This window comes from Amblyomma maculatum, chromosome 10 (genome assembly GCF_055883805.1).
Source record: "Amblyomma maculatum isolate TAMU_Amacu chromosome 10, ASM5588380v1, whole genome shotgun sequence".
Lineage (NCBI taxonomy): Eukaryota > Metazoa > Arthropoda > Arachnida > Ixodida > Ixodidae > Amblyomma > Amblyomma maculatum.
This window is the reverse complement of record NC_139353.1, coordinates 163,233,303-163,259,796: the sequence shown is the minus strand read 5'-3', so window position 1 is coordinate 163,259,796 and position 26,494 is coordinate 163,233,303. Positions and strand designations below refer to the sequence as shown.

General features: G+C 43.4%; 1 pseudogene across 1 annotated transcript in view; it reads left to right on the top strand.

Annotated features, from left to right (window-relative positions):
* The window catches only part of LOC146177826 (cytochrome P450 4c3-like), a 111,504-nt pseudogene that overhangs the window by 8,508 nt on the left and 76,502 nt on the right, over positions 1–26,494 (top strand). The window contains exons 2-4 of the transcript XR_014701095.1: positions 14,148–14,467; positions 20,426–20,538; positions 25,345–25,430. The product of XR_014701095.1 is annotated as a cytochrome P450 4c3-like (transcript). The remainder of the gene's footprint in view (positions 1–14,147; positions 14,468–20,425; positions 20,539–25,344; positions 25,431–26,494) is intronic.

The following is a 26,494-nucleotide window of genomic DNA, read 5'->3' as shown; positions in this document are numbered from 1 at the left end:
AAGCAGCAATACATAAGCGAAACTACTTCACGTATCACTCGGGGTAAACATTGCAGACACGTAAAAGAACAAATGTTTTCTAAGCACTGCTACGAGCATTCCTTCTTCCTGTCCACAGAGAGGGAATTGAACAGACTGCCAGAGAATGTGGTGCTCGCATCGGGTGTGGATGTGTTCTCTGCCGGAGTTCGTGATTGTTGGTATCGTGCCTGATATAATGCGCCTTGCATTTGTGTTGGGCATGGTGTTTTCACATTGTTTTCTGTTTCGTTGCAGCGATATTTTTGTGCATTTTTATTTGTTGCTTAGAGGTCAGTTCCATTTTTGATATGTTAAAACTTGGCACCGACTGGATGGTGCTGGTGTTTTGTTTGTCGTGTTCCGCCTTTGTAATCTGTACCCTGTATCGCTCCTATCTTGGTCCTAATGGGACTGATAATATCTCTAATAAATAAATAAATAAATAAATATGTAAGCCAAGTTTCTTGCAAAACAATTATGACTGGATTCTGTTTTAAAGAAAGATAAACTAAATCTGTAGTAGCTGAAAGAAGAGATCTACAGTGCCACTGAAGAACGTTTAGCGCTCCTCTGGTTATGTAATCCGGGCAACAGCAACAGACTGCCCCAAAATAGTATCCTTTGGTTTAAAGCCTAGCTGTTGCATTTTTTTTATTTTGCCTGAGGACGAGGTGGGGGGGGGGATGACAGGTTAGACATCGGGGATCCACTGCGTTTTAGGATTCGCGTATCTGTCTCCACCATATCTGCATCATGAGCCTCGTCTAACTTGTCGGAATTTTGCATCGGTGATGCGGAAAGAGATTCATTTTGTGAGCAAGACACTGTAGCTAAGGGGTGCTGCGCTATTAATGAAGGCCCAGGTGTCGAAGGAGAAAGCGTAGCCGTCTGCACAGCCTGAGAAATATGAGCCTCCAGAACGTTGGATATCCACTCTGTGATTGTTGTCACAATCCTATAAACCATTTTGGCAATGGTTGCTTCCACAGCAGTTACTATGACTTTAGACAGCCAGGAATCTGATGATGCTCCAGAACGGGCTGACACACCTGCATACCATGAGCTCTCTATTTAATTTCTTGAATTGCCTCACGCCTCAAGCGACGTTTTTGGTCAATAATCTCACGAATTTGCATTTCATAAGCTCTAGAAGAACATTCCAAAGAATTTGCTCAGTGAAGTGTACCGCAAAGACATTTGACATTTTGATCTGAGCATAAATGTGATTTATGGGCATCGCCGCATTTGCAACATCGCAAAGTGGACTTGCAGCCGCTAGCACTATGGCCATAACGCCAGCAGTTGTTGCACTGCATAGGCTTTGATGGTAGGGGATCTACACGGAATATTAAAGGCCACGCTTTATTCTCTGATGGTCGGACCGTACTTGAAAAAGTAGCATTTAACGATTCTGTTTGGTTTGGTATGTGGAGTTTAACGTCCCAAAGCAACTCAGACTATGAGAGACACAGTAGTGGAGGACTCCGGTAAATTCGACCACCTGGGGTTCTCTAACGTGCACTGACATCGCACAGCACACGGGCGCCTTACTTTTCGCCTTCATCGAAAAGCGGCCGCCGAGGCCGGGATTCGATCCCGCGTCCTTGGAAGAGTAGTCGAGCGCCGTAACCACTGTCGGCACACGAACATTATTGGCCTCCCGGCTTCAGCGATAGACAGCAACAACGCCTGCCGCGGAGGGAAGGTCAAAGGTTTCTTCTGGACTTAATAAAAAATCCACACCTCGGACTAGACCTTTTGTGCAGGCCAGGTGCGAAGATGCAAATGTAGAGCAGTTTAGAAAATCCTTTACACATGACAGGTCTGGTGAACGGCACAGAATCCCGCCGCAACCAAATTGGCGCACCTCGGCTATTCCTTCTTAGAAGGAAATGGCTTCCTGAAGGGCAGCTCGAAAAGCCCCCTGGGTTGTTCATTTTAATGGTGCCACCAACCTTAGGAACGAGCGCCACAGGGAAGTTGCGGACACCGGAGCTCTGAAAGCTTCCAAGGGCAGTCATTAGGCAGAAGACAAGCCGACCAAGGGGAGCGCCCTTGGCCGGGGGACTGCGTCGACATTACCTTAAATTACCAATGTCACCGCTTGCGTTTGTCAACAGAGAACAAAAGAAGCACAGGGGAAAGACAAAACCAGGACCAGCCGCCCAATACTTTGCCGATCGGCGTGTGAGCAGGCCACGAACACCTTCAGCTAGCCCGCCAACGTGGAGCCGAGGTGATGACGAGCCAGAGTCAAATCATTGGAAAAACAATTGTCTAAAGACGCGGAAGTTGTCTAAGTGGACATAGGGGCTTATGGCGAGCCTGGCAAGTTCACAATAGCTGCAGTTGACCACCAGAAGAGGCCAATTATTCAGGCTTCGATCTATGCCAAGGACGCACACAATTACACATCTCCCAGACGCACACAATTACATGGACACCTGGACACGAAGGCCTAGAAGGAAATGAGGTAGCGAATGATCTAGCCCGAGCTCTCACAAACCGGGCGGATCCCCATCCCTACCTCACCCCTCTCCTAGGACCCTACGGCGACAGGCTGGAACACCTACGGTTAGAAAGAAGAATTTTCTCACCACCACACAAACAACTTCCTTCCTCGGACGCTATAGACTGGAGAAAAATACAAACAAACACATTCCCTAATCTTCAAATTTTAAATAAGATAAGCCCAACAAAATACACGAGTTACTGTCCTTGGTGCGGTGCAAGCCCCACACTCTATCGCATCTTTTGGGAATGCCAGGACAAACCTGACCCAACGTTAATAGTGCCATGCCCGACAAACGAGCAGTGGGAGGCGGCCCTGACCAGCGACAACCTGGACCAGCAAGCCTGCATTTTCCAGCTAGTCCGCAGGTCAGCTGCTGCCAGCGGAGCCCTGGACTAGGGGCACCGACCACCCAGCTCCTGCGAATTTTACTGATTATTATGCTCATTAAAAGTTTTTTCTCTCTCTCAACATCCTGTTCCTTCTCCACTTCTAAGAACGTATACCACTACTTCTTCTTTTACGATCCTCCCAATGATCTAAAAAGTATTTCTCTTTCTTCGATAGGAGAACAGAAGGCATGCTAACGCAGTCATCACCAGCTAAAGATATCTCCCAGGCTTCCAAAATGTATCTCATTAATCTGTCCTTGTTCTTCCTCAAAACTGCTACTTTACTAAGTTCTGCTGGAGACATTCCTTTTTCACATAAAGTGCAGTCTTTGCAGTGCAACACAAGGTTAGTCCCGGACTTATTCAATATCGTAGAGGCATGTTCTCAAATCCTATCATTTATGTATCTTCCGGTCTGACCGATGTAATTCTTGCCACAGGACAAGGGAATGCGATAAACAATCCCTTGGATGCACTCAGAATACCTTGTTGGATGCGCTGGACATATGGTCATCATTCATAGCTACGAAGTATTACTATATGTCCAAAAGAGTGGAATTTGTATTGGGTAAAGGCTATCACCTGTCTTATGTGATGTGTACCTTGCGGCTTGTGATAGAAGGATTAAGTAAGAAATAAAAGACAAGTGTTTTCTTAAGGTCGTGCGTTATGTCAACGACGTTTTGGTGCTGTGTGATAGACTTCAGAGGCATACTTCAGACATCTTATAGTTGCGCAAACAAAGACACACACAAGACAGGGTACAGAACGAGCGCAATTTTTTGAAGTAGCCCAATGGATTCCAAGGGAAGGCAACCGTAGCAGGGCGTGGGAAAAACTTAGGTGGATGGATGAGTTTAAGACATTCGCTGAGATCAAGTGGTTGCAGCTAGCACAGGGCCAGGTTAATTGGAGGGAAATTGGAGATGCCTTCACCCTGCAGTAGGCATAGTCCGGTTGATGGCGATGATTACCTTACATATCGCTAACCTACACACTGATCTTGCAATGCTTACATGACTACTGACGTTTCGACCGAGTCAAAAGCTGTCACAGAGCTATGTATACGGGATGGTTATTACGAGAGCTTTTCTGTCACCTTTTTGATAGTATGGATATGTTTGACGATAGAGTGCCCATTCCGAAAACCTGCTTGATCCTTTGGTTGATTAAAGTCTAAGATTTTCCTCATCCTATTACCGATTACCTTACTGAATATCGTGTACGTAACAGATAGTAAGCTTATTGGTCTGTAATTTTTCAAGTCCTTAGCTTCCCCTTTCTTATGAATTCAGGTAACGTTTGCGTTCTTCCTTGATTTAGTGCATTCGATGTCATCAGGCATTGTGCATGCAGGGTCACGGCCGGTCTCTAGGGAGAGCGCGCGCTCTTTCTTACGGCCTTCTCAATCGCCGCGGGAACAATGGGAACTTTTCTCCTTGAGTTACGCTCTTCGCCGCCGCAAGGGGCGCGACCTGCTCACTGTTCGCTCCGCGTCTGCTTCAGGGACGGCGGGGGGCTTTCGCCTGGTTTCGCGCTGTCGCTCGCGGGTTTCGTGGTGTGTACAGCCCCGAAATGAAAGGACACAGAAGGTAGATGCTGCAGCGGCATGTCGTCATTTACTACACATGTGAACGGAGTCTTTATTATATTTACACTGTCGCTCAGCAAACGTTCGACAAGCATATGACATACATTGCGGCATATGGTAGCTACTTTCGTCCATTTTAGTCCGAATTTTGCCCAAGAATCGGAATAAAAAAAAAGAAAACTAAATGAGCAGTGAAGCTTCTTGAAGGCTAACATGACAGCAACTCGTATGCAACAGCAAAACCGTCTTTCAGCGTTAGATGCGAAACCATTCATGTAACACCGAAGATGAAAATAATTTAATAAAAATGCAATGTAAATTGCAAAATGCTTGCATGATATAAAGTATTAGTATAACTGTCAAAGTAAACGTTGTAGGGTTGAGTGTTAATTGTCATTACAATTAATATAATAGCCAATGTGTGGTATTATAAGCATTATTTTAATTTTCAAATAAACCTTGTTTTACCGAAATTTTTACATGATATTAAGCTTATTATGAAAACAATCAAAATTGGTTTGATAGTCATGACACCACTTGCGCTGGAAGTGGTAAAAAGAGGTCAATAAATGATGAAGGTGATTGCAGTGACCTACGAATGAGTCCACCTGCTATATATTGCCCACTCCCCTCTGTAATGCCTCGGCGCTTGAGGGTATCGAAAATAAATAAATAAATAAATATCGAAAGTATGGAAGAAACTTCTAAAGCGTTAGAGAAGGACATTCTCACTGAAGACTCATTTCAAGCCTTATATAGCGACCCACTGAGGCTCTCTTCGGGAAAGTAAGGCTAATGTGCGGAAGGGAACGACATTCTAGATGCGAGGGCTGTAACAGCAAGCGGCACTTGACTACATTGCCAAGACGGACGTTTCATCTAAGAGCAAAATCAAGGCACCTTGCTTCGATGCCAAAAAAAAAAAAGTCATTTTTGCTGTGCCGCAATCAGTAACAGAGGAATTGAAGGAAGTGATGGCATCTCTTGCCATCTCATTTCCCACGGTCACATATTCCGGTTTAGCTTACGTCGGTTAAGATATTGTTAAGTTAATCCACTTTGGGTGTGACGCTAGCGCTATTCTTCTTGAAACTAGCGCAAGAAGCAGCCCCATGTACGAGTGCCCACAAAATAAAGCGGAGCGCGAGTTTGGGGAAAAAGCGGTCTTCGTCCGGGCTACTGATAAGGCGAACACAAAATGTGTTAAGCTGAACATCCGGGTGACCCACACGCATCCAAGCTGTACACATGCGCATCCGCTTGCAGGGCGCACCACGATATGAAATTTTGGTCGTATGTCTGCTCCGTTTTATTTTGGGGGCACTGGTACACCCTTCTACTAGAACAATATTCTAGTGGACTGCATTATCCGAAACCAGAGCTTGTTGCCCTGTTGGACAAGCTTTGTTTTTTTTTATATATTGTTACGATGAAATATGAAGGGGTGTTTATTTACAGTGCTGATGCAGCAGAACAAGATGAAGTCTACTAGCGCCCAGAAACCAACGCTTCTTCTTCCTCTTCTGCCACACCATCACCATCCTTCATTGTCGTCATTAGCGTGATATCTCCCCCTTACTCAGACGAAGCCCTCTGGGCGTGTTCGTGAGTCGTGCGAGGCTGACACGGCTTCAAGTGGGCAACATGACATAGTTCGGTTTTGGTAGACCGGCGACCCGATGCTGTCAGGCGGGCTATTGCATAAGTTAAATCACTAATGCGTTTGACAACCACATATGGGCCGTCATAGTGGGCCAAGAGTTTTTGATGTAAGCCACGGCGCCGAATTGGACGCCATAGCCAGACTAAATCACCTACAGAGTACGTGACCCGCCGGTGACTGGCATCGTATCGCATTTTAGAACGTACTTGTGAAGCACCAGACCGTATTCGGGCGATTCTCCGAGCTTCTTCGGCGAGACAGAGGGTCTCAGCCACGCTAATGCCACGCTAATGACGACTATGAAGGATTGTGATGGTGTGGCAGAAGAGAAAGAAGCGTTGGTTTCTGGGCGCTAATAGGCGTCATCTTGTTCCGCTACATCAGCACTGTAAATAAACACCCCTTCTTATTACATCGTAATAACTTGGTGGAGGTGCTCCGTACGATCCCTACCTACAGCGCTGCACGACCAACTGGAGCTTCGACGTAGTCGCCGCATCGCTGGACTGCCACCGCTCACGACCATCATGGACCACACCGACTCAAACAAACGCTTCTTCTTCCTCTTCTGTCACACCATCAGCATCCTTCATCGTCGTCATTAGCGTGACAATATATATAAAGCTGACGTACACCTACTACTTACAAATATTCTCGAAGTACTTAAGATCCTGATTCAATCAGCACTTGAGAATTCAGCACTGAGCTGCCCGAAAGAAATTTACAACAGCCATGTTATTAGGTCCGCTTCTTTGATATCTGAAAATTTTCTCAGAATTCTTCTTCTCAATAGATTATACCAAGAAAGTGACGGAGAAGAACGAGAAACCAAATAACTCCTTGTGTGCACAAGCCGCGCAGACAGATTTTGAGACTGAATTTTCTAGACGCAGGTACCATTTTGATGAATTGATGAATATGTAGTGCAATTTATAACTTTGAAGGACAATTTTTTTATTGTTTTCCGCTCTTTTCAATTCTGCTAAACTGTTTATGCCTATTTCCTTGATTAAAAGTAGTCGCGAGACTGCATATACATTTTTTGTATTTCAACATTTGTGTTGAACGAAGCTAGAACAGCTCACTCCACAAGACAAATAAAATTTTAACTATATGAGTAAATTTTTGTTTTTTACTCTTAATCTAAGACACGCCATGAATTTTTGCCGGTGCCTCTTTTGATCTAAACGGAAACGATAGCGGTTGACAGAATCTCCACCAGCAGTTCACCATGCACTCACGTCAGGTCGCGCTACACCCGCTTACAACATTCAAAGGCACATTGCATAGCCTGGTAAATCTATTTTTGTACAAAACTTAGGGACAAAAAATGTTGAAGTGTACCCGAAGCTTCATTCGACCGTGCACGGCCGCACTGACGAAGACGCGCGCGCGCGTGAGCGGATTGTTGACTCTATATTATTCCTTGTACACGATAAATGCTCGATGCTGAGTACGGTCTTTGTATAAACCATAAGGGGCGAAATTTCAGGACCTGCCGGTTGCAACTGACGCGGGCAAAGCTAAGAGCGAGCGCGCGTTTCCCTGGCACGTGAACGGCTCTAGCGGAGGAGCAGCAAAGGGGCGGTGGCGACCCCACCGAGGCGCGGCGGGCGGTGGAAACAGACCCCATTGGAGAGGCCGTAAGAGAAAAGAAGCGCGCTCTCTCTCGAGACCGGCCGTGGCAGGGTGGACAGTTTTTCTAGCAAAATATCCCCTCCGCCCTTCAATAAAACTATAGTTACCTGATCCTCCTTAGCTGCTTTCCACTTTTTTATAGCTTCTAAGGCTTTCTTAACCTCGTCCTTCGTTACTGGCTGAACGTCGGATTGCGCTTCACTACAGCCAATCTCATTTTTGTCCTCACTACTCTGTCTACTTTAGAGGGCCTTATAGAGCTCTTCGGCTACCTTGATTATATTTTCCATTTAGTAATGAGACTGCCCGCCTTGTCCTTCAGTACAAACATGTGATTTTTGCCTATAGCTAATGTCCTCGTTGGCGATTTTGGACTACGACTATTCTTTAGAGCATGATCAATTTTCCCAATTTCGTAATTCCGTTCATTTCGCCGCCTCATGATTATTGATTAGCTTTGATATCTCTGCCAATTTTGTCCTGTCTGCTGGTTTGGAGGCTTTCATACTTTAGCGTTTCTAATCAAATCGTTTTTCTCTCTGGATAGTTTACCGGTAACATAATTCTGCCGCTCACTTTTACAGCGCAAATCTCCGAAACAATTGTTCATTGCTTCTAGGCTAAGATCACCTTCCTCCGTGAGCACTGAATATCTATTCTGCAGTCACAGCCTGAATTCTTCTACAGTAGATTTGCTGTAAAGCTAGTTGGTGCAGTACTTCAGACATGATGGTTGCGCGGAAAATGACACATAGGAGACGGGGCACAGGACGAGCGCAATCCATGTCTTGTGTATGTCTTTTATGGCGCAACTGTATAATTTGGGAAGAATTCTACGTTTCCCCTTACCATTCATTCGTTGATGGACTTCGTCCTCACTAATCATTTCCTTTCAGTCTTCAAATCCAGATTAATTGGAGACATTACAATCCTGTGGTCACTGCATCGAACCTTTGCGCTTAATTCTACATCCTGCACAATTCCACCGCTAGAACACAGTCTGAAGGACATTACATTCGTAGTCTCCCCGTTCATGGCTTTTCGATGTCCACTTCCGGTTCTTCCGTTTACTGAGCAAGGTATTCATGATTAATTGTAGTTATTACGTTCAGCGAACTCAAATATACCTCCGCCTGCTATTTCTTAACCCAATGTCACAAAGCCTGGTCTTCAGCTTGATTGCTGCCTAAATTGGCATTGCAGTCACCCATCAGTACAGTATTATGTGTTATTATTTTCCCCATTGCCAATTCTACTTGTTTCTAGAAGCTTTCGACAGTCAGGTCATCATGATTACATGCAGGAGCGCAAGCTTGTACAATCTTCAGTATATACCGCTTATTAAGCTTAATTCCGATGCTAGCCACCCTCCCAATAATGCTATAGAATTCATCTATATTACCAGCTATAACTTATTGACAAGGATACCTACTGCTTGTTCTCGCCTCTCCGGTAAACCTCGATAACAAAGTACATGTCCGCCCTTCCGTGCCGTAACTGCCTCATTTGGCCTCCTAGCCTCAATAAGACCTATGGTGTCCCAATTCATAGTCTCTAGTTGCGCTAAAATCACTGGTAAACTAGCCTCACTAGCTAGGGTTCTAGCACTAATCGTTGCCAGTGTCAGGTTTTTGCACTTCCAATTTTTTAGCCAATGAAGCTCGTTAAGGACTGGAAATATTGTTGATTTGCTCACGCATGTTTGCCGCTGGCTATTATTATCAGTACTTGCGTCACGTTACCTCCATCTCATGATGCTTTTTCTTTTAATCGTGGGTTAGGCTTACCGATTTATCGATATATACACTTAATGTGATTTGTCCCACTGAATGCCTTGCTTTTGTATGCACTTGTTTTTTGTTCCCCTTTTTTTAGATTTTGTTCCCATCGTGGGTGTTCTTCTGTGGGTATCTATGATTTGGTTGGCGGATTAACAAAATAAAGTTGCAGTTCAACGCTTGACTGTCCTACTTGTTCCTCCGTGCTTTGTCATCGTCTGGCCACGCGCTGCAGAAAACAAAGGGAAACCAACTAGCCCAACAGCTTGTCCTCATCCACGTACCTGTTATTTCACGATGCTCATAAAATGCTATCGTTGCTACGTAGTCAAACTTACTCCGATACCTTTGCACTATAGCTACTTCCTTGCAAAGTCACACTTTTGTATGGTGTGCACTAATATTTTAACGTGTTTGAATAGTTATTTCCTTTTCGCTACATTGTGATCAAGAATTCACAGCGTTGCACCGTATCGTGGTTTCTTGGTAGTCATCAGGCTGCGCGCAGCAGCTTTTTGTCTATGAGCTGCACCATGTATTTGGTGGTAAACGTTGTCTTATTAAGATTAATTTCTATATCCCATTCCTCGCATCAAGTAATAACATTCTCAAGTGAGGTATTAGACTTCATCAGGTAACCAATTTCGCGCACAGGGATGTTAAACTTGCATTCAACTGCAAACGTAGGTCTGTACCTCTTACTCTGTACGTTGATGTCATTCGTTGATGTCATTGCTACACACATAAGAAACAGTATTGGGATGATTAGAGACCCACTACGGCACTCCAGACAATATATCGAGGTGGTCTGGCTCTACAGTACGTAAGTGAACAAAGTGGGCATAATTAGTGAGGCAAGCCGAAATAGTGAAAGCAACTTTAGTTTCGATATCGAAAGACTGGAGCTTTTCTAACAAGAGAGGAGTAGACCTCAGGCGGAAGGCTCGGCGAAATCTGTACATATTGTGCCTGGTTGAAGGCCAGAAATAATTATTGCTGCAGAACCATGCTTAAGTTCTACTAGTTGCGTCTCAGTTGAAAGCCCCCTTCTGACTTCGTACTGCGTTTACAAAAAACTGAACTTTTTTTTTCAATACTTCGTAATTGATTCATTTATAATCTGCTCTACTTATTTACACCATGTACTTTTATGGATGTTTCTACGTGAGATCGAGCAAAGGATGGTCGGTCGACCTTTCGTATCTATTTTAAATTTTTATATATTGTTGCTTGATGACTGGAAAGAAGAGATCTCCAATTTTGGTTTTGCTGTCAAAATGTTGTTTCGACGCACAGGGAATTAATAACGACGAAGAAATGGAGTGCTGCGCTTATCTTCTTTGCTATTTTGGCCAACTTTGGTTATGAGTTACAAAAAATATATACACAAAATATATAGGTAGCTGAAAATTTTCTGATTAAACATATGTATATTTTTATATATATTCAGTTAATGTTCGCTGTCCTGGGTAGTGTAGATATTTTTATAAAACTTCTCAACATCGGCAGGGGAAACGAAATTTTACTTACTTTGTAGGGCTTTATTCAAAAAACAAAACTTCTGGCACAGCAGTAAGAATTCGGCACTATGTTCTCAGCATAGTTACCAAAAACCATAGAGTTAATACAAAGACTCTAAAGGGAAAGCTGCCCGTTCACCCAATGCATTCGAGAGGTGACTGCGTGATTGCCGCCATTATCACACTGTTCATTGGTTGCCAGATGAATTTTACTTGCTAAATCTGGCACATGAAGATGGTTTGAAGCTGGCAACTTGGATCGTGGGAAGATGGCGGCGTGCAGCTAACCGACGGCGGGCATAGCGGGCGGCTACTGTTCAATAGGTGCTGTAAACAACGGCAGAATCGTCGCGTGTGGAGCATTTCTTATGATATGTTGCGTCGCGTACCCACTGTAACAGCACATAGGTGTCCAGATTATTCTGAGTTGTTATCGCAAGGCCGGCTATCCCTGCGATTGTTTCGCGCTTTGCATGCATTTCGTCCGTCGAGCGCACATGCATCTCCTCTGTGCCCGATAACCTGAAAATATGTCAGAAATTTGCTTTGGCGCAAGACGACGACCACAGTATATTAAAAAAAAAAGTGACGAATTCCACAGCAACGGCCCTTGGTCTATCCGGGATGGCTAGTGCTGCATACAGTAAATGTCACAGGGTGCTCATGTGTGTTTACTGTTGATCTGCTACGTCTGCTCGCAAACATGGTTTCCAATTGTTCTACATCATTCCTTTATGGCCAAAAAGGTGCCTGAAAGATTATATAATATGCTTGAAACTTGAAAACAATGTATAGAAATTTCCTACAGTTGTGGTATCGGCAGCGGTTTTTAAAACTTTTGTTCAAACCTTTGTTCATTTTTGACGCAGTAAGCAGAAACTGTGCTGGCCACAATGATAAATTTGATGATGGCGGCAAACCAGTGAGAAGCTCGTTTCCCTGCCCAGCTTTCCCTCTAGAGTCTTTGTATTAACTCTATGTCAAAAACCTAAAGCTTATATAACGTTTCAATAGAAAGATACAATCGCGGTAATTTGAAAAAAAAAAAAAACAGCGAACAATAAAAACTTATGAAGGCAATCAGAAAAAAGAATAATTTGTGGTATGTTTTTATACTTTGTCCATCTATTCAGCTCCACCTAGGTTTTCAAAATTATTAAAAACATGCTGCATAATTTTGTTGCACAAGTAATTACAGCCACTTCAATAAGGCCCTTGTGCAATGCATAGTGCGCCACACAGATATGAAGATTCTACGACATTTGTGAATCGCCCACAATATATAAATTTTGGCATAATAATGTAACAAGGAGAAATATATTTACAAAAGAGGATTAAAGATATGTACTTTAAGGGACATCCAAGGAGCCAGGCAGTGAGGTCCCAGCGGTCATCACACTTCTCTTCACCTTCCACAAGCGAGCGCGCCACTTCGTCCTCATCGTTCTCCACCCGTAACATAATTGCATCTGCTTATATTTTTGTTTCAAGTAAGTTATGAAAGACACAGCAGTAAATGATTTGTCTTCTAAAACTTTCGTTAATAGCTGTTTTTTTTTATTAGCTTGTTAGATTGATAGATAACTATGCTGAAAATATAGTGTCCAATTATTGATGATCTACCATGAAGTCCTTTTTTTTAAATAAAGCCCTGCAGTCTAGGTAAATTTTCGTTTCCTGGACAGATTTTTATAAATTTCATAAAGATATCTACGCCACCCAGAAAAGCAAATATTAGCAGAATACAAATAAAAACATTCATATAATTATTCAGACAATGTTCAGCTACCTAACTTTATTATTTTTTGTGTAATTCATAACCAAAGTTGGCCAAAACAGCAGAGAAGATAAGCGCGGCACTTCACCTCTTCGTCGTTAATAATTCCCTGTGCCCCGAAACAAATTTTGGCAGCAAAACCAATTGCGGCTATCTTTTTTCCACTCATCAGGCAACAATGCATAAAATTTTAAAAGAAGTATAGAAGGTCGACCGACCATCCTTTGTTGAATCTAACGCGGAAACAGCGTTATGAATATTGGACAATATAGCTGAACCTGAAGTTTTTCTTCTTTTGTGAATGGGCATTATTGTAGTGCGTACTCAATCTTTAGGAAGCACACCTGGTTTTCACTGATAGAGATAAGATATTGTGCAACAAGCGTAATAGCTGAACCGCATCATGCTTAAGAATTGATCAGAAATTTTATTTGTGCCAGACGGTTTTTTGCATCATTCTCAAAAAATTCGGTAGCCAGGTTCTGATAAGGTAATTTTTTTAGTAATGTTATTGTGCACTTTCCTTCTTGAAAGACAAGTGCGCGATAAAATGCCGACTGCAAATTGGCGCTAAACAATTTCGCAAAACTATGCGGACCGTCGACGACTGAACCAGAAATTGCCACTTTGCTGACATTCGGTCAGGTTTTGATGAACACTGCCAGATCCCGCCCGTTTGATTATTTATTAACTAAGTTAAATTAGTTGCAGAAAAGTCGTAGTGCAGCCCTAAGTTTTCCTTTGAGCTCGTGCGAAAGTTGACCAACAATGCTAGCTTATTTTTACTTTGACACATTCTTTGAATTTTTCGTTTAAGGCGCATGCCATACTAATCACCCGTGGTTATAATGTCTTTCTTTTTACAGTCCGAGTACATCTCTGAAATTTAAAAACCATTTAATTAGCAGCCGCTAAATAAACTCTAGATGTTCAAAAGTATTAGTAGTTAATTGAGAACAGAGACTGTTATTTACCGTATGATGTCAGTACTCTGGTAAACTACATTCCTTTGAAGGCGCTTTTAAGAGTGCAAATAGAGTTTCTGAAGTTTTATAAAGAACCTAGGGTGTAATCACCTGCTGAAACCGCATTTCGTTCATGAAAGAAATGCTTCTATTTGTAACAACAGTTGTCGGAATATCTTCCTTGCTAAAGTAGGCCCGAAAGAGAGGCACAGGAATGTTACCATGCATCGAAAAGGATCCATTGTATGTGTACTTTCTTTCTTTTCATGTGAACCCAATTTTGATTTCAGGCACATCTGACTTGGTGTAATCGGCTTCTAATCGCCCATTTCCAAAATGCCAGAGTTATCCAAAGGCAACATAGAGCCCTTTCTGTCTGCTGGATGTTGGGCACAAGCAATGCTGGACTTCGCCAAGGTCACATCGCTCGCTGTGGCAGGCGTCGCGTTACTTACCGCTCTCCTGCTGTGGACTGCCCGGAGGATTCACGCGAGAACTGTCAAGAAGCTGGATGACCTGCCTCAGATACGACAACACTTTCCTTTCCAGCAGCAGTGGATCTGGAAAAAGGCCTGCTCTCAGCCAGATTGCCCAGCCGGATTTAGCACCAGTAAGTTCAAACTAAGCATGCTGCTCTGACACTGAGGGGCTTGGGCCTTTCACAATTTTCAATCTACTGTCGTGATTTGCGCCTCGCTCGCGGCATTTCGTCTCTTCGTCTGTTTCTTCCATTAAGTAATTTAGCAGTTGCGGGTAAATAAGAAAATTGCTTTTTCAACTTAACAATCATCGAAGTGCACCACATTCTGCCAATGGCAGTTAATTGTTCAGTTCAGTTCAGTTCACTTTATATTTTCCTTTCAAGTGAAAGTGGAAGACGAGGCAAAAGGCATGTAACCTGACAAGGCCTCGTCTCCCATGTGCAATTGTCCTTTCATCTATTTCGTAACAAATTATCTCTGTGATCACTATGTATCTCTTTAGGGTTGTAAGAGCCGAGCTTCGAAAACGAATAAGCTGGCAACCTCTGTGCCCCGAGGAGGGTGCTGGAAGAGGCGCTAGCGAACGAACCGCCCACATCTCTCAGTTCAGTCGTTCAGTCGTGTCCGACTCTTCGTGACCCTATGGACCATGTCACGCCACGCTTTCCGGTCTCTCACTATCTTCCTAACATCACATAACTTCATCTGCACTGCCTCGAGGATGCCATCTAACCATCGCGTTCGCTGCCTACCCCTTCTCCGGCGACCCTCAACCTTTCCCAACATCAAATCTTTCTCCAGCGACTCCTCTCTTCTCATCAGATGACCAAAGTAGCTGAGCTTTAACTTTAGAATTTGACCCTCCAATGAGCAGTCAGGGTTTATGGTCGACAATATCGACTGATTTGATCTTCTGGCAGTCCAAGGAACTCTCAAGAGTCTTCGCCAGCACCACAATTCAAACGCGTCAGTTCTTCGGCGGTCAGCCTTTTTCACAGTCCAACTCTCGCATCCATACATCACAACTGGAAAGACCGCCCACATCTCTAGACGTTGACAGACTGAATCTCTCCGCTATGGCAGGAGAGCGTTGATTACTCTCTTCTTCTTGCCGCGTCCTCCCGACAATTTCGGTTGGGTGGCGTCGAGAAGACGCTGGTAGAAACCATCTGAACGATCTGAACCATGGTTGTGAGGAATATCGTCACACTCCTCCCTCCCTTACGAAGTCAGCGGCACAGTACTGGAGCATAATGGTGTCTTATTTGCATATTGAAGTCCACAATAATTCACAGGCATCCGGACCTGAGAACACCTTCGAAGCTGGGGCTCCGAGTGGCTACAACTTGGCTTTCGAAGGCCCGCTGACGCTTTTGTCGACGGCTCGGTGCTTAAAGAGCAAAAAAAAAGCTATTTACTAAAATACTGCACGAGCAATAGCTATCCCGTCAATCGTCACCACAACGCAAAAAAAAAAAAAAACATCTTAGACCTTCATTAGCAAGGAACCTATGGGAGATCGAATATGCTCATGTCCTCGGCCCTCGCAACTCAACCCACACCGGCGCGCAAGAAAAAAGAAAAAAAAAAGAAGTCGCGGCGGCGCCCGACCAGACCTGTGGTGCCCGCGTAACGTAGAAGCGTCCAGTGAGCAGACGCACCCTACTATTGTCATTGTTGCAGTTTAGTTTCCACACAGTAGTTGCATAAGACGCCACCCTGAGGTAGCGGCATAGTACGTGTGATGGCGTGCGGCGAGCCGGTGCGCATCGAACATGCTCGTAACAAGTGGCGACGACAAAAAAAGTCAGTCAGTTATTCGAAGTTCATGTTCAAGCGTCTTCCGTTCATTTCAGTGCACGTCAGTTCGTCTTTCTGCTACGGCTGTCAAGGCGCGTGAGCTCTGTCATGCAGTGTTCGGCAACCTTCAAGCGTTCAAAGAAGGAGGTGCAGATGCCTTCCCCTACTACGTTGATAGCTTAATGCTTTGTTTTTAATTGGTGATGAAATCGCAGAAGAGAAAAAGTTTAGAGAGTACTACAGAATCTGCACTAAAAAAAATGTAATAGTCTTAGCGTTGCTACTCCGCATGGTATATTGTGCACCTTTTTAGAGATTTTGCAGGGCAGGAGCTCGTTCCACGCTGTGGAAATTTCCTTTCCTTGGCACGCGTTCATTGGAGTGCTATATATAATTATAATTTGTTTACAGGAGCGTAAAGGCGCTTTATGTCTCACACTTATTCCATAAAGTGTTAGTTTCTACACTACACCATCGCTCCTGCCGCATGATGTTCCTTGGCGCGCGTTCAAGTGTGGTCGTCGCGCCACCTACGTTGCCATGGAGATGGCGAAAACGCTAGACAAGGAGCATATAAACTCGTGAACAGATCTCGCGCACGCGAGATTTTGATCATGACCCAAGAAAGGCTTTCGCGTTAAAAGAAGGCAATTTTCTTAGCTTCTTTGGACAAAAAACGCGCGCTCTCTTAGCACGTTAAGCCCGCCGAGCCACAAGATAAAGCCTAGCAAGAAATACCTTCTATTGTGGGCGACCATTACCGCCCCTAGCCATCTGCTGTCGTGAAGTGGTACAGGTTTAATACGCGTTTTCGCGCTTGAGGGCGAGTCTGTCAGTAATTTTGTGGAATTGCTCAAAAGCCTCACCGAGCATTGCCAATTCTGAACTGACCTTAGCAGCATGATAAGGCACTACATCATGTGCGGCATCAGTGGAACAGCCATGCAGACGAGGTTCCTCGAGAAATCAGACCTTACGTTTGAAGACACCTTAAAAACTGCATTTTCTATGGAAGCTGCTAAGATGCTTTTGAGTTAGCGAGATGAAGGAGAAATGTGTTTCCCACATATCAAGTCACGGCATCAAAGAGGCATGTCACATGCTACCGCTGCGGAAATGAACAGCTTGCGACCGTGTGCAAGCAAATGAGCAGCACGTGCAATTAATGCACGAAGTACGAACACATTGCTCGGGTGTGCTTCTCGAAGGAAAAGTACGGTTTATCGCGGAAGACAAAGTTCAGAATCACATGCGTCTGCACCTCAGGCTCCCAAAATTTTGTGTAGAAAGCATCGGATCAACATTCTTTATAACGGCGCTCCTGTTGACGTGTTCGACATGTGACCAGTATAATTCGCCCCCCCCTTCGGCATCCTTCTTCATAACAGCGAGCGTTCGCGGTAAGCCGCTCCGTATGGAGCTTCACACCGATACGAGCGGTTCCGTCATGGAAGGAAAACGTTTTCAGGAGCTGCCACCGTCACTAGCTTTCATATAGTATGACGTATTCCTGTGGGGCTACACTGGCGAGCAAACACAAGTTCAAGGTAGAGTGGTTGTCAAGGTGCAGTTTCGTGACAGAAAAGCAATGCTACCTTTTTTTCCTGACCGAGGGACTGGGAAACGGTGGTTGCCTAAACTTCTGGGCCGAAAATTGATTTGAGAACTACGCATACGTTCATGCGGTTTCTGATATTGAAGGCATTGTCTGGGCATTTACTGAGGTTTTTCAACCGGGCCCTAAAACTTGCAAGGTCCAAAAGCCAAGATCCACGTTTCAAAAGATGATGTACCCATGACTCAAGCCACGCTCGTATAGCGAAAGCTTCAGTGCCGGCAAAGGGAAGACACCTTAGAGCCAGTTACTTCTTCAGCTTTGGCCGGATCAACTGTTCCAGTGGCTAAGAAGGATGGAAGAGTAAGGAACTGCGGAGACTTCAAGGTTACCAATAATCCAGTTGCTGTTTTGAAGATGTACCAGATTCCCACAATTGAGCACATGGGGATCATGTGGTCAGGGAGTGAAAAGTCCGCCAAGCGGGTTTGAGGGATGCCTTTAACCAACTTTAACGTTTCTTATTTCATTTCATTTCATTATTATTTCATTAATTTCATTTTTTGTGCGTGGCTGGTACGACCAGCAGATGTGTCCCGTGCCAAAGTACATAGTTCGAGGAACTGGAGACAGCCATTCATAGAAATTTCATGTGTGAACCTATGTTTGTAACATCCACCGAAAATATCTAAAACCCTTTTTACAACTTGTGACTTTTCGCACTCATTACTAATGCTCACAAACTGAATAAAATCATTAACATACCTAAAACACCTGACAACACCCTTTTCTTTTTCCAAGAACGCTGCGACACGCTTGTCAAATTAACCTAAAAAAATTTCGATAAGTATGGGAGCTATGCACGAGCCTATACACATACCATCCTTCTGTACGAACAACTTATAGTTAAAACAAATGTAGGTGGATGAAAGGTACCATTTAACTAAGGCTACAAAGTCATTTACTGAAACCCCGCTACTATTATGAAATTTGACAGCATCCCCACCTTCAATCCGCTCTTTTACTGCGTCTGACACCCATTCCTATGAATGGGTGCCTCCAGTTCTTCGAACTATGTTTTTACTTTGGCACGGGGCACATCTGCTGGCCGTACCAGCCATGCACAAAACAGGAAACTTTGGCGTAAACTCTGGCACATTCTAAATTGGTTAAACGGGGCATTGCAAAAAGTTGCCTGCTGCTCTTGAAAGGTAATGTGAGCATAAAATTGAGGGCAGTTTACAGATTCAAGAGCACCGGTTGCAGAAGCCCGTTTTTCCTGAGGACACAGTGACGGCTGTGGCGGAATGCCTCCTGAAAGAAGTCAGGGCAGGTGGTCGCCCTGTCATGCCAGGCGACAAAAGACTCAAAACGCTGAGACGTGCAGCCTTTCCTTACGTGCATAAGTTATCGCACCCACTTAAAAAGGTTGGAGAGAAGGGGGGTGTGGACGTTTTGTTCACCGCCCCCGAAAAGCTGGTGCGCATGTGCAAAGCCGTTAATGAGGACAGGAAGCCGATCTGCACCAAAAAACACGAGCGCAAGTTTGTACCCTGGATTGCCGGCGTTGTTTACCGCATACCTCTCTCCTGCGGTAGATGCTACATTGGGCAGTCTGGTCGCTGCCTTAACGATCGATTACGAGAGCACTGTTCGCTGGTGGATTCATCGGCGGGGGGCGGCCATTTGGCCAATCATTGTAAGAGTTGCGGGTGCGTGCCGGCGTTTGATGCCACGTGTGTGCTTGGTAGAGGAGGCGCAAAGTTAGGGCGTGAGATATGTGAAACATATCACATTAGCAGGGAAGGCGATAAGTGTGTCAGTGCGCCTTCAATCACCCTTTCATAAAAAGAAAAAGTGTACCTAAGGAACAGTTCGCCCCCTTTTGATTAGTTTTTGATCGTTGGTTTCGACTAGAGTGCGCATGTGCCACCAAGTGCTTTTATGTTTCCCCTTTATTGCAGTAAATCCTCAATTGATGTTTAGCGCTCGTCTTGTCTACTCCTATGTCTGTGTCTATGTTATTTGCGCTAGTCATTTTATTTATGATAGTATGTGTATGTATATATGTTGATACATGTATGTATGTATTCATGCATGCGTGCTTGGTTTTGGTTTGGTTTGGTTATGTGGGTTTAACGTCCCAAAGCGACTCAGGCTATGAGAGACGCCGTAGTAGAAGACTTCGGAAATTTCGACCACCTGGGGTTCTTTAACTTGCACTGACATCGCACAGCAAACGGGCGCCTTGCTTTTCGCCTCCACCGAAAAGCGGCCGCCGAGGCCGTGATTCGATGCCGCGTCCTTGGGAACAGTTGTCGAGCGCCGTAACCACTGCGCCACCCCGGCAGGGTGAAATGTATGTATGTATGTATGTATGTATGTATGTATGTATGTATGTATGTATGTATGTATGTATGTATGTATGTATGTATGTATGTATGTATGTATGTATGTATGTATGTATGTATGTATGTATGTATGTATGTATGTATGTATGTATGTATGTATGTATGTACGTACGTACGTATGTGTATGTACGTACGTACGTACGTACGTACGTATGTATGTATGTATGTATGTATGTATGTATGTATGTATGTATGTATGTATGTATGTATGTATGTATGTATGTATGTATGTAAGGATTGAACAGGCTGTTTTCTACAGTTCATTTCTTCAATATTCTCTTATCGTTTTTCACCACCGATCTTCCCTTGTCTCTTTGCAGTGGTGTTTGGCGTAATTGCTGGATTTCACAATATATTTAAGAAGTACGGACGCCATCTTCTGTACATAGGATTCACGCCATTTTTGGTCCTTCACAAGGCACAGTACGTTGAGGTAAAAGTTATTCTCTTTTAGCTCACATGTTAAGGCGTATTGCACTGAAGTAATTGTTTTCATATCGGTCTCTTTTAGAAGTGCAGTCCCTGGTTGAGATAGTGAGCGGTTAAAATTGAAAACCCGCTCATTGGAAAAACGCAGATTGGAAACACATTGGAAACACGCTCATACATAGCAATAAACTGCGATCACATCTAAATGCGATGAGACCAGCCCGGCAAAAGTAGGACTCTAAGATATACCAAGGTGTCCGAAACGTTTTGTCGGAGGGGCTTGATTATAGAGGGCCGAGAGAGGTGATTTAGTCAGCAGTTGCTACCAAAACTAACTCCTTTCGCTACATTACTTTATAGATCTCCATGAACCCGAAAAGAATACTTCAGGCTTTACATTACCCTCTAGACATGTTTAATGGCCACTACAGCCAGTCATTTTTGGGTTGTTGTGGAAGAGACAGCAACATTAATCCTATGTTCAACGCGTAAATTCGGCTCGTTGTAGCAGAGGGGCGCTTCGTGCTGACAGCACATGCTCACTTAACTTTGCCAATAAAGTTACCAGTCATGGTTTGTTGTGTAACACTTGCTCCCCAAAATATAAGCATTGAAACCTTACTTAATACACCTCATGGGTCTTTAAAATAATAAAACTAAATGATATGAAACATGTGGGACTTCAGTGTGCTATTTTAGCATCGTAGCACTTGCTGCGGAGCTTTAGCTACCGAGCTACAACAAACAAATAATATAAATGCGGCGGTGTTTGCTTGTGCCCCCTTTCCCGATCCAGACGGCTATGAAAGGCACAGTTGCATAACGAAAACCTACGTTGGCAGGACCTTATGAGTTGTTTTCCTAGTATCACGCTTTTTTCGCCGTTCTGCTCTACATTTATGTGCATGATATTCAAGATCCATCAGCTCAGTTCGCCTGAGACGATGGGCTGATCATGAGTCATTGTGTGTTGCCAGAAATAAAAGTTCCCCTCTTTTCTATAAATTGCATTTCGAATGTTTTGCTAATGCGTAGAGAAGCAACCTCATTATCAAAACCATGCACAGCACGGTTTCCAGTGAAGCAACCATGTACCGCACGGATTTCACTTTCTGTGGCATGCAATCAACAAGGTGACAGAGGCGGCCCTTGCGTCAATACAATGTTTTAAACAGTGAATTGTTGAGCGTAGTCCAAACTACTGACGTTCACTAGTTGCATCAAAATTACGAAAATGTTTCGAGAATTTTTTTCTCTTTTTTTTTAATTTTTCGAGCACAATCTAGGAGGCCGCACCTCAATTCACAAAGTTTTCGTCTAAGCCATAGCACACTTTGTTCATGAGAATAAGCAAATAAATTTTCAAGAATATGTTCGTATAATCTGATCTTGCTCATTAATTTCATTTATTCCCGTTTGGGCGCGACTGTTAACACCAGGAAATGCGATATAACGTTTTGAGATCGCACTGCAATCCATCCTGCAGTAATGTTGAAGGCATATTCCGACAGTAAAGAAAGGTGCAGTTACGCCTATGCGTCCACGCTTAATTCGAGGGATTATCTTACAAGCGATTTAATGAGTAGTGAAAAGCGTAGGAAATATATGCGTGCATCCCGTGTCAGGTTTCTTGCTAGGAAACGTGCGCTAGGCGTAACTTGGGGTAAAAGATAATTCATTTTTGTTTCTCGAATAGGAGCTTGAAACTCATAACTTTATTCAAACATAGTGACTGGCTAGTTGCTTTTGCATACTGGAAATTGCAGCGCAGAGTGTCTTGTCAGCGCTTCTGTTTGCGTGTTTGCATTCTTCTCATTTCGTTCCTGTTACTACTGCGCTCCAATTTCCAGTCATTACAAGTACCGCAACAAGTCTACTCGCAACGCATAGCGCACTAGTGGTGCTCATATTTAGTACGTGCTACCATGTGAAACTCGGGACAATAATAATATATTTTCTTTTAAGCATTGATTTTTTTTGCCTTTTTTATTGCTTTGCATCACTACGCTTTATATTTGAGTTCTAGTTTTTGTACAATTTGTCTTGTTTTTTGCCCCTTTCTTCTATAATTTACTATGTACCTTGAGGGTATAATAAATAGATAAATATTATAACAGAAAAAAAAAATTGCAGTTTTTCTTCTCAGTTCTTCATGCGAAAAATTTAATGTGTTCAGACATTCAGAAAAAAGCCTAAGAAAACCACCTTAGTATCTTATAATTAAACCAAGAGAAAATTTCAATTTTCAAAAATGCTACAATGCATACATATTCCATGCCATGTTACTCTAATGATTAATTTTTATTAGCAACTTTCTAAGAGCTAATATTTCGCTTGACCTAGCTGTACATTTAAAATATAATAATATTAGCGCAATTTCGCAAACTACTTCATCATCATCATCATTTATTTACCCTTAAGGGCCCTTTTGTTAGGGCATTACATAAGGGGGGGAACAACCGTGACATAATACATTGGTCGATAATACAATAATATAAAACAGAAATACATGGTACAGGGTTCATCTTGTAACTATTCTAAAAACAAAACATCAACGTTAAACATCAACATAAAAGACACTGCTGCTCAAGAACAACCTGAAAAAACAACACTCACTAAGAAGCGCGGAATAATCATTCAGTACTTGAAATGTACTGTTAATAATTGCCTGAATTTATTTGGTTCTGTTTCAGTGACAATGGCATCAGGGAGTTCATTCCATAATGAAATAGCGCTGGGTAGGAAAGATTTATTGAAAGAGTTAGTGGAGCCGTGTATGCGTTGTAAACTTAAAGAGTTAAAGAGTCGGCGTGAAGTGCGAAGCGGCGTGAGGAGGACAGAGGATCTTAGCTGTGGAAAGTTGTAATATAATTTGTGGAATAAACAAAGCTGTGAAATTTTACGCCGAAGTGCCATGGGTTGAAGATAGAGGGATGATTTGATAACAGTTACGCTATGTCGTCTGTCATACTGCGATGTGATAAAACGGGCCGCGCGATTTTGGATGGCCTCGAGCTGATTGATTAGATAGGTCTGATAGGGATTCCAGATCGCTGAGGAATATTCGAGTTTGGAACGAATGAATGTTTCGTAGGCGAGTTGGCGGATAGAACGGGGTGAAAAGGCGAGGGATCGTCTGATGAAACCAAGCAACTTGGAAGCATCCTTACAAAGGTTTTCAACGTGCTCAGACCAGGTTAGTTTATGTTTATAATGATACCAAGATACCTGTATGATTCTGCTTCGGAGAGTGGTATAGAATTTAATGAGTACGGATAGCTGAGGTTATTGTGCTTTCTTGATACATGCATAAACTTACATTTAGAAATATTCAGTTGCATTAACCATGTGGAACACCAAGTTTCTATGAGATTTAAGTCACGTTGAAGCAGAGACTGATCTTCGTTAGTAGATATGCGACGGTAAAGGACACAATCGTCGGCAAAGAGGCGGATACAAGATGAAATGTCATTAGGAAGATCGTTGATGAATATAAGAAAAAGGAGTGGTCCCAGCAGCGATCGTTGAGGGACACCAGAGATAACTTTAGTATTTTCCGAACTTTGGTTGCCAATAACTGTATATTGTAGGCGGTCGCGAAGAAAGCAATCAATCCATGATAAAGTCAAAGGGTCAATGTGGACGGACGAGAGCTTTGCCATTAAACGCCGATGCGGAACGCGATCGAATGCTTTGGAAAAATCTAGGTAGATAACGTCAGTTTGAAATAAAGAATCTAGGTTTAAGTGAAGGTCTGTGGTGAATTGGAAAAGTTGGGACTCACATGAATAGCCTGACCTGAAACCATGCTGTTTTTCATAAAAGAAAGAATTATTGTCGAGGTGTGATGCAATCTGTGAGTATAAAATGTGCTCCAGTAGCTTGCATGGAATGGATGTTAATGAGATCGGGCGGTAATTGGAAGGATCGGATCGATTACCTGCCTTGAACACGGGAGTTACTTTACTAGTTTTCCAATCGTTTGGTATTTCACCACAAGAAATGGATTGGTTAAAAATAATTTGCAAGAAATGGCTTGAAATGCTCACTGTTCCCTTCAATATTTTTGCAGTTATGTTGTCCGGCCCAGGAGCGCTTGACAACTTAAGGTTGTCAATGAGTTTGCTGATACCCTCATGGGTTACAAAAACTGGTGGCATTTGGGAAAAATTAGTGGCAGGTATTGAGGGAATATGGAGTGCAGGTTCGCGCGTGAACAAGAGGAAAAATAAGAATTCATGACGTCTGCGCGTTCATCATCAGGGATATGTAAGCCGTCTTGGTTGAGTAAAGAAATGTTTTGAATAGCGCTTCTGCTTGGAGTGACCAGGTTCCAGAATTTTTTGGGGTTAACGCGCATGATGCTTCCAAGATCTTCATGAAAAAATTTCTTTTTAGAACGTCGTAGTAAGCTAATATATTCATGTAGGCACTTGCTGTATTTTTCCCATTTTTCAATTGAATTCATCAGCATGGCCGCACGGAAGAGGCGCTTCTTTTTGTTTGCTAACCGTCGTAGGGCGTTGCTAAACCAGGGCTTATTAGAATCACCACGTATGCAGATTAGGGGAACACAGGTTTCAACAAGGGATAAGATTTTATTCTTGTAGAGCAACCAGTTTTGTTCTACGGATTTCTTATTTATTATTTTTGTTCTTAGTTATTATTTATTATATCTCGAAAGCCCAGGGTGTGGAGACATACAATGCAGTGAGCGCTGCATTCGTTGAAGACATGTTTCACTTTTTAGAGTGTCATAACAGTTCTATTGAGCACTGCATCGATGTCGATGGTGACTGTTACGTTTCAGGAAGTTCTGTCCAGCAACAAGATTTTGACCAAAGGACATCAGTACCTCTTGCTCCACAACTGGTTAGGAACGGGATTACTTACCAGGTAAGGTAGAATATGTCACTGCGATGCTGCAAATTTCTTTCTGGGCATGTCGCTAAAACCGGCAAATTTTTATAATATCCACGAAACCAAACGTGAGTAGCTTATGCTCGAGTTTGTGCAGTCATCCCGCTCCCTACTGGGTTCATCATCATCATCATCAGCCTGATTATACCCACTGCAGGGCGAAGGCCTCTCCCATATTGCTCCACTTAACCCGGTTCTGTGCTAGCTGCATCCACTTGACCCCTGCGAACTTCTTAATCTCATCCGCCCACCTAACTTTCTGCCGCCTTCTGCTACGCTTTCCTTCCCTTGGAATCCAGTTTGTTACCCTCAGCGACCATCGGTTATCCTCTCTTCGCACTACATGTCCTGCCCATGTCCATTTCTTCTTAATTTCCACTAGAATGTCCGTAACTTGAGTTATTTCTCTGACCCACTCTGCACGCTTTCTATCTCTTAATGTTACCCCTACCATTTTTCGTTCCATAGCCCTCTGGGTTGTCCTCAACTTAAGTAGAACTCTCTTGGTTAGCCTCCAAGTTTCAGCCCCATAGTACAGGCAAGATGCAACTGTTGTATACTTTCCTCTTGAGCGATACCGGTAAGCTGCTAGTCATAATCTGCGAGTGCTTGCCAAATGCGCTCCATCCCAATCTTATTCTTCTTGTTATTTCCTTTTCATGGTCCGGATCTGCGGTTACTACCTGTCCTAAGTAGACGTATTCGACTACTACTTCCAGTGCTTCGTTCCCTAACGTAAAATGCTGTTCCTTCCCGAGGCTGTTGAACATTAGCTTAGTCTTCTGCGTATTGATTTTCAAGCCTACCTTTCTACTTTTCCTGTCTAGGTCATCAATCATTATTTGCAGTTCATCCCCCGAGTTGCTTAGCAAGGCAATGTCATCAGCAAATCGCAGATTACTGAGGTATTTTCCATCTACCCTTATCCCTAACTGCTCCCATTCCAAATCTCTGAATACTTCCTCTAAACAAGCTGTGAATAGTAATGGGGAGATTGTGTCTCCTTGCCTAACACCTTTCTTTATGGGAATTTTGTTACT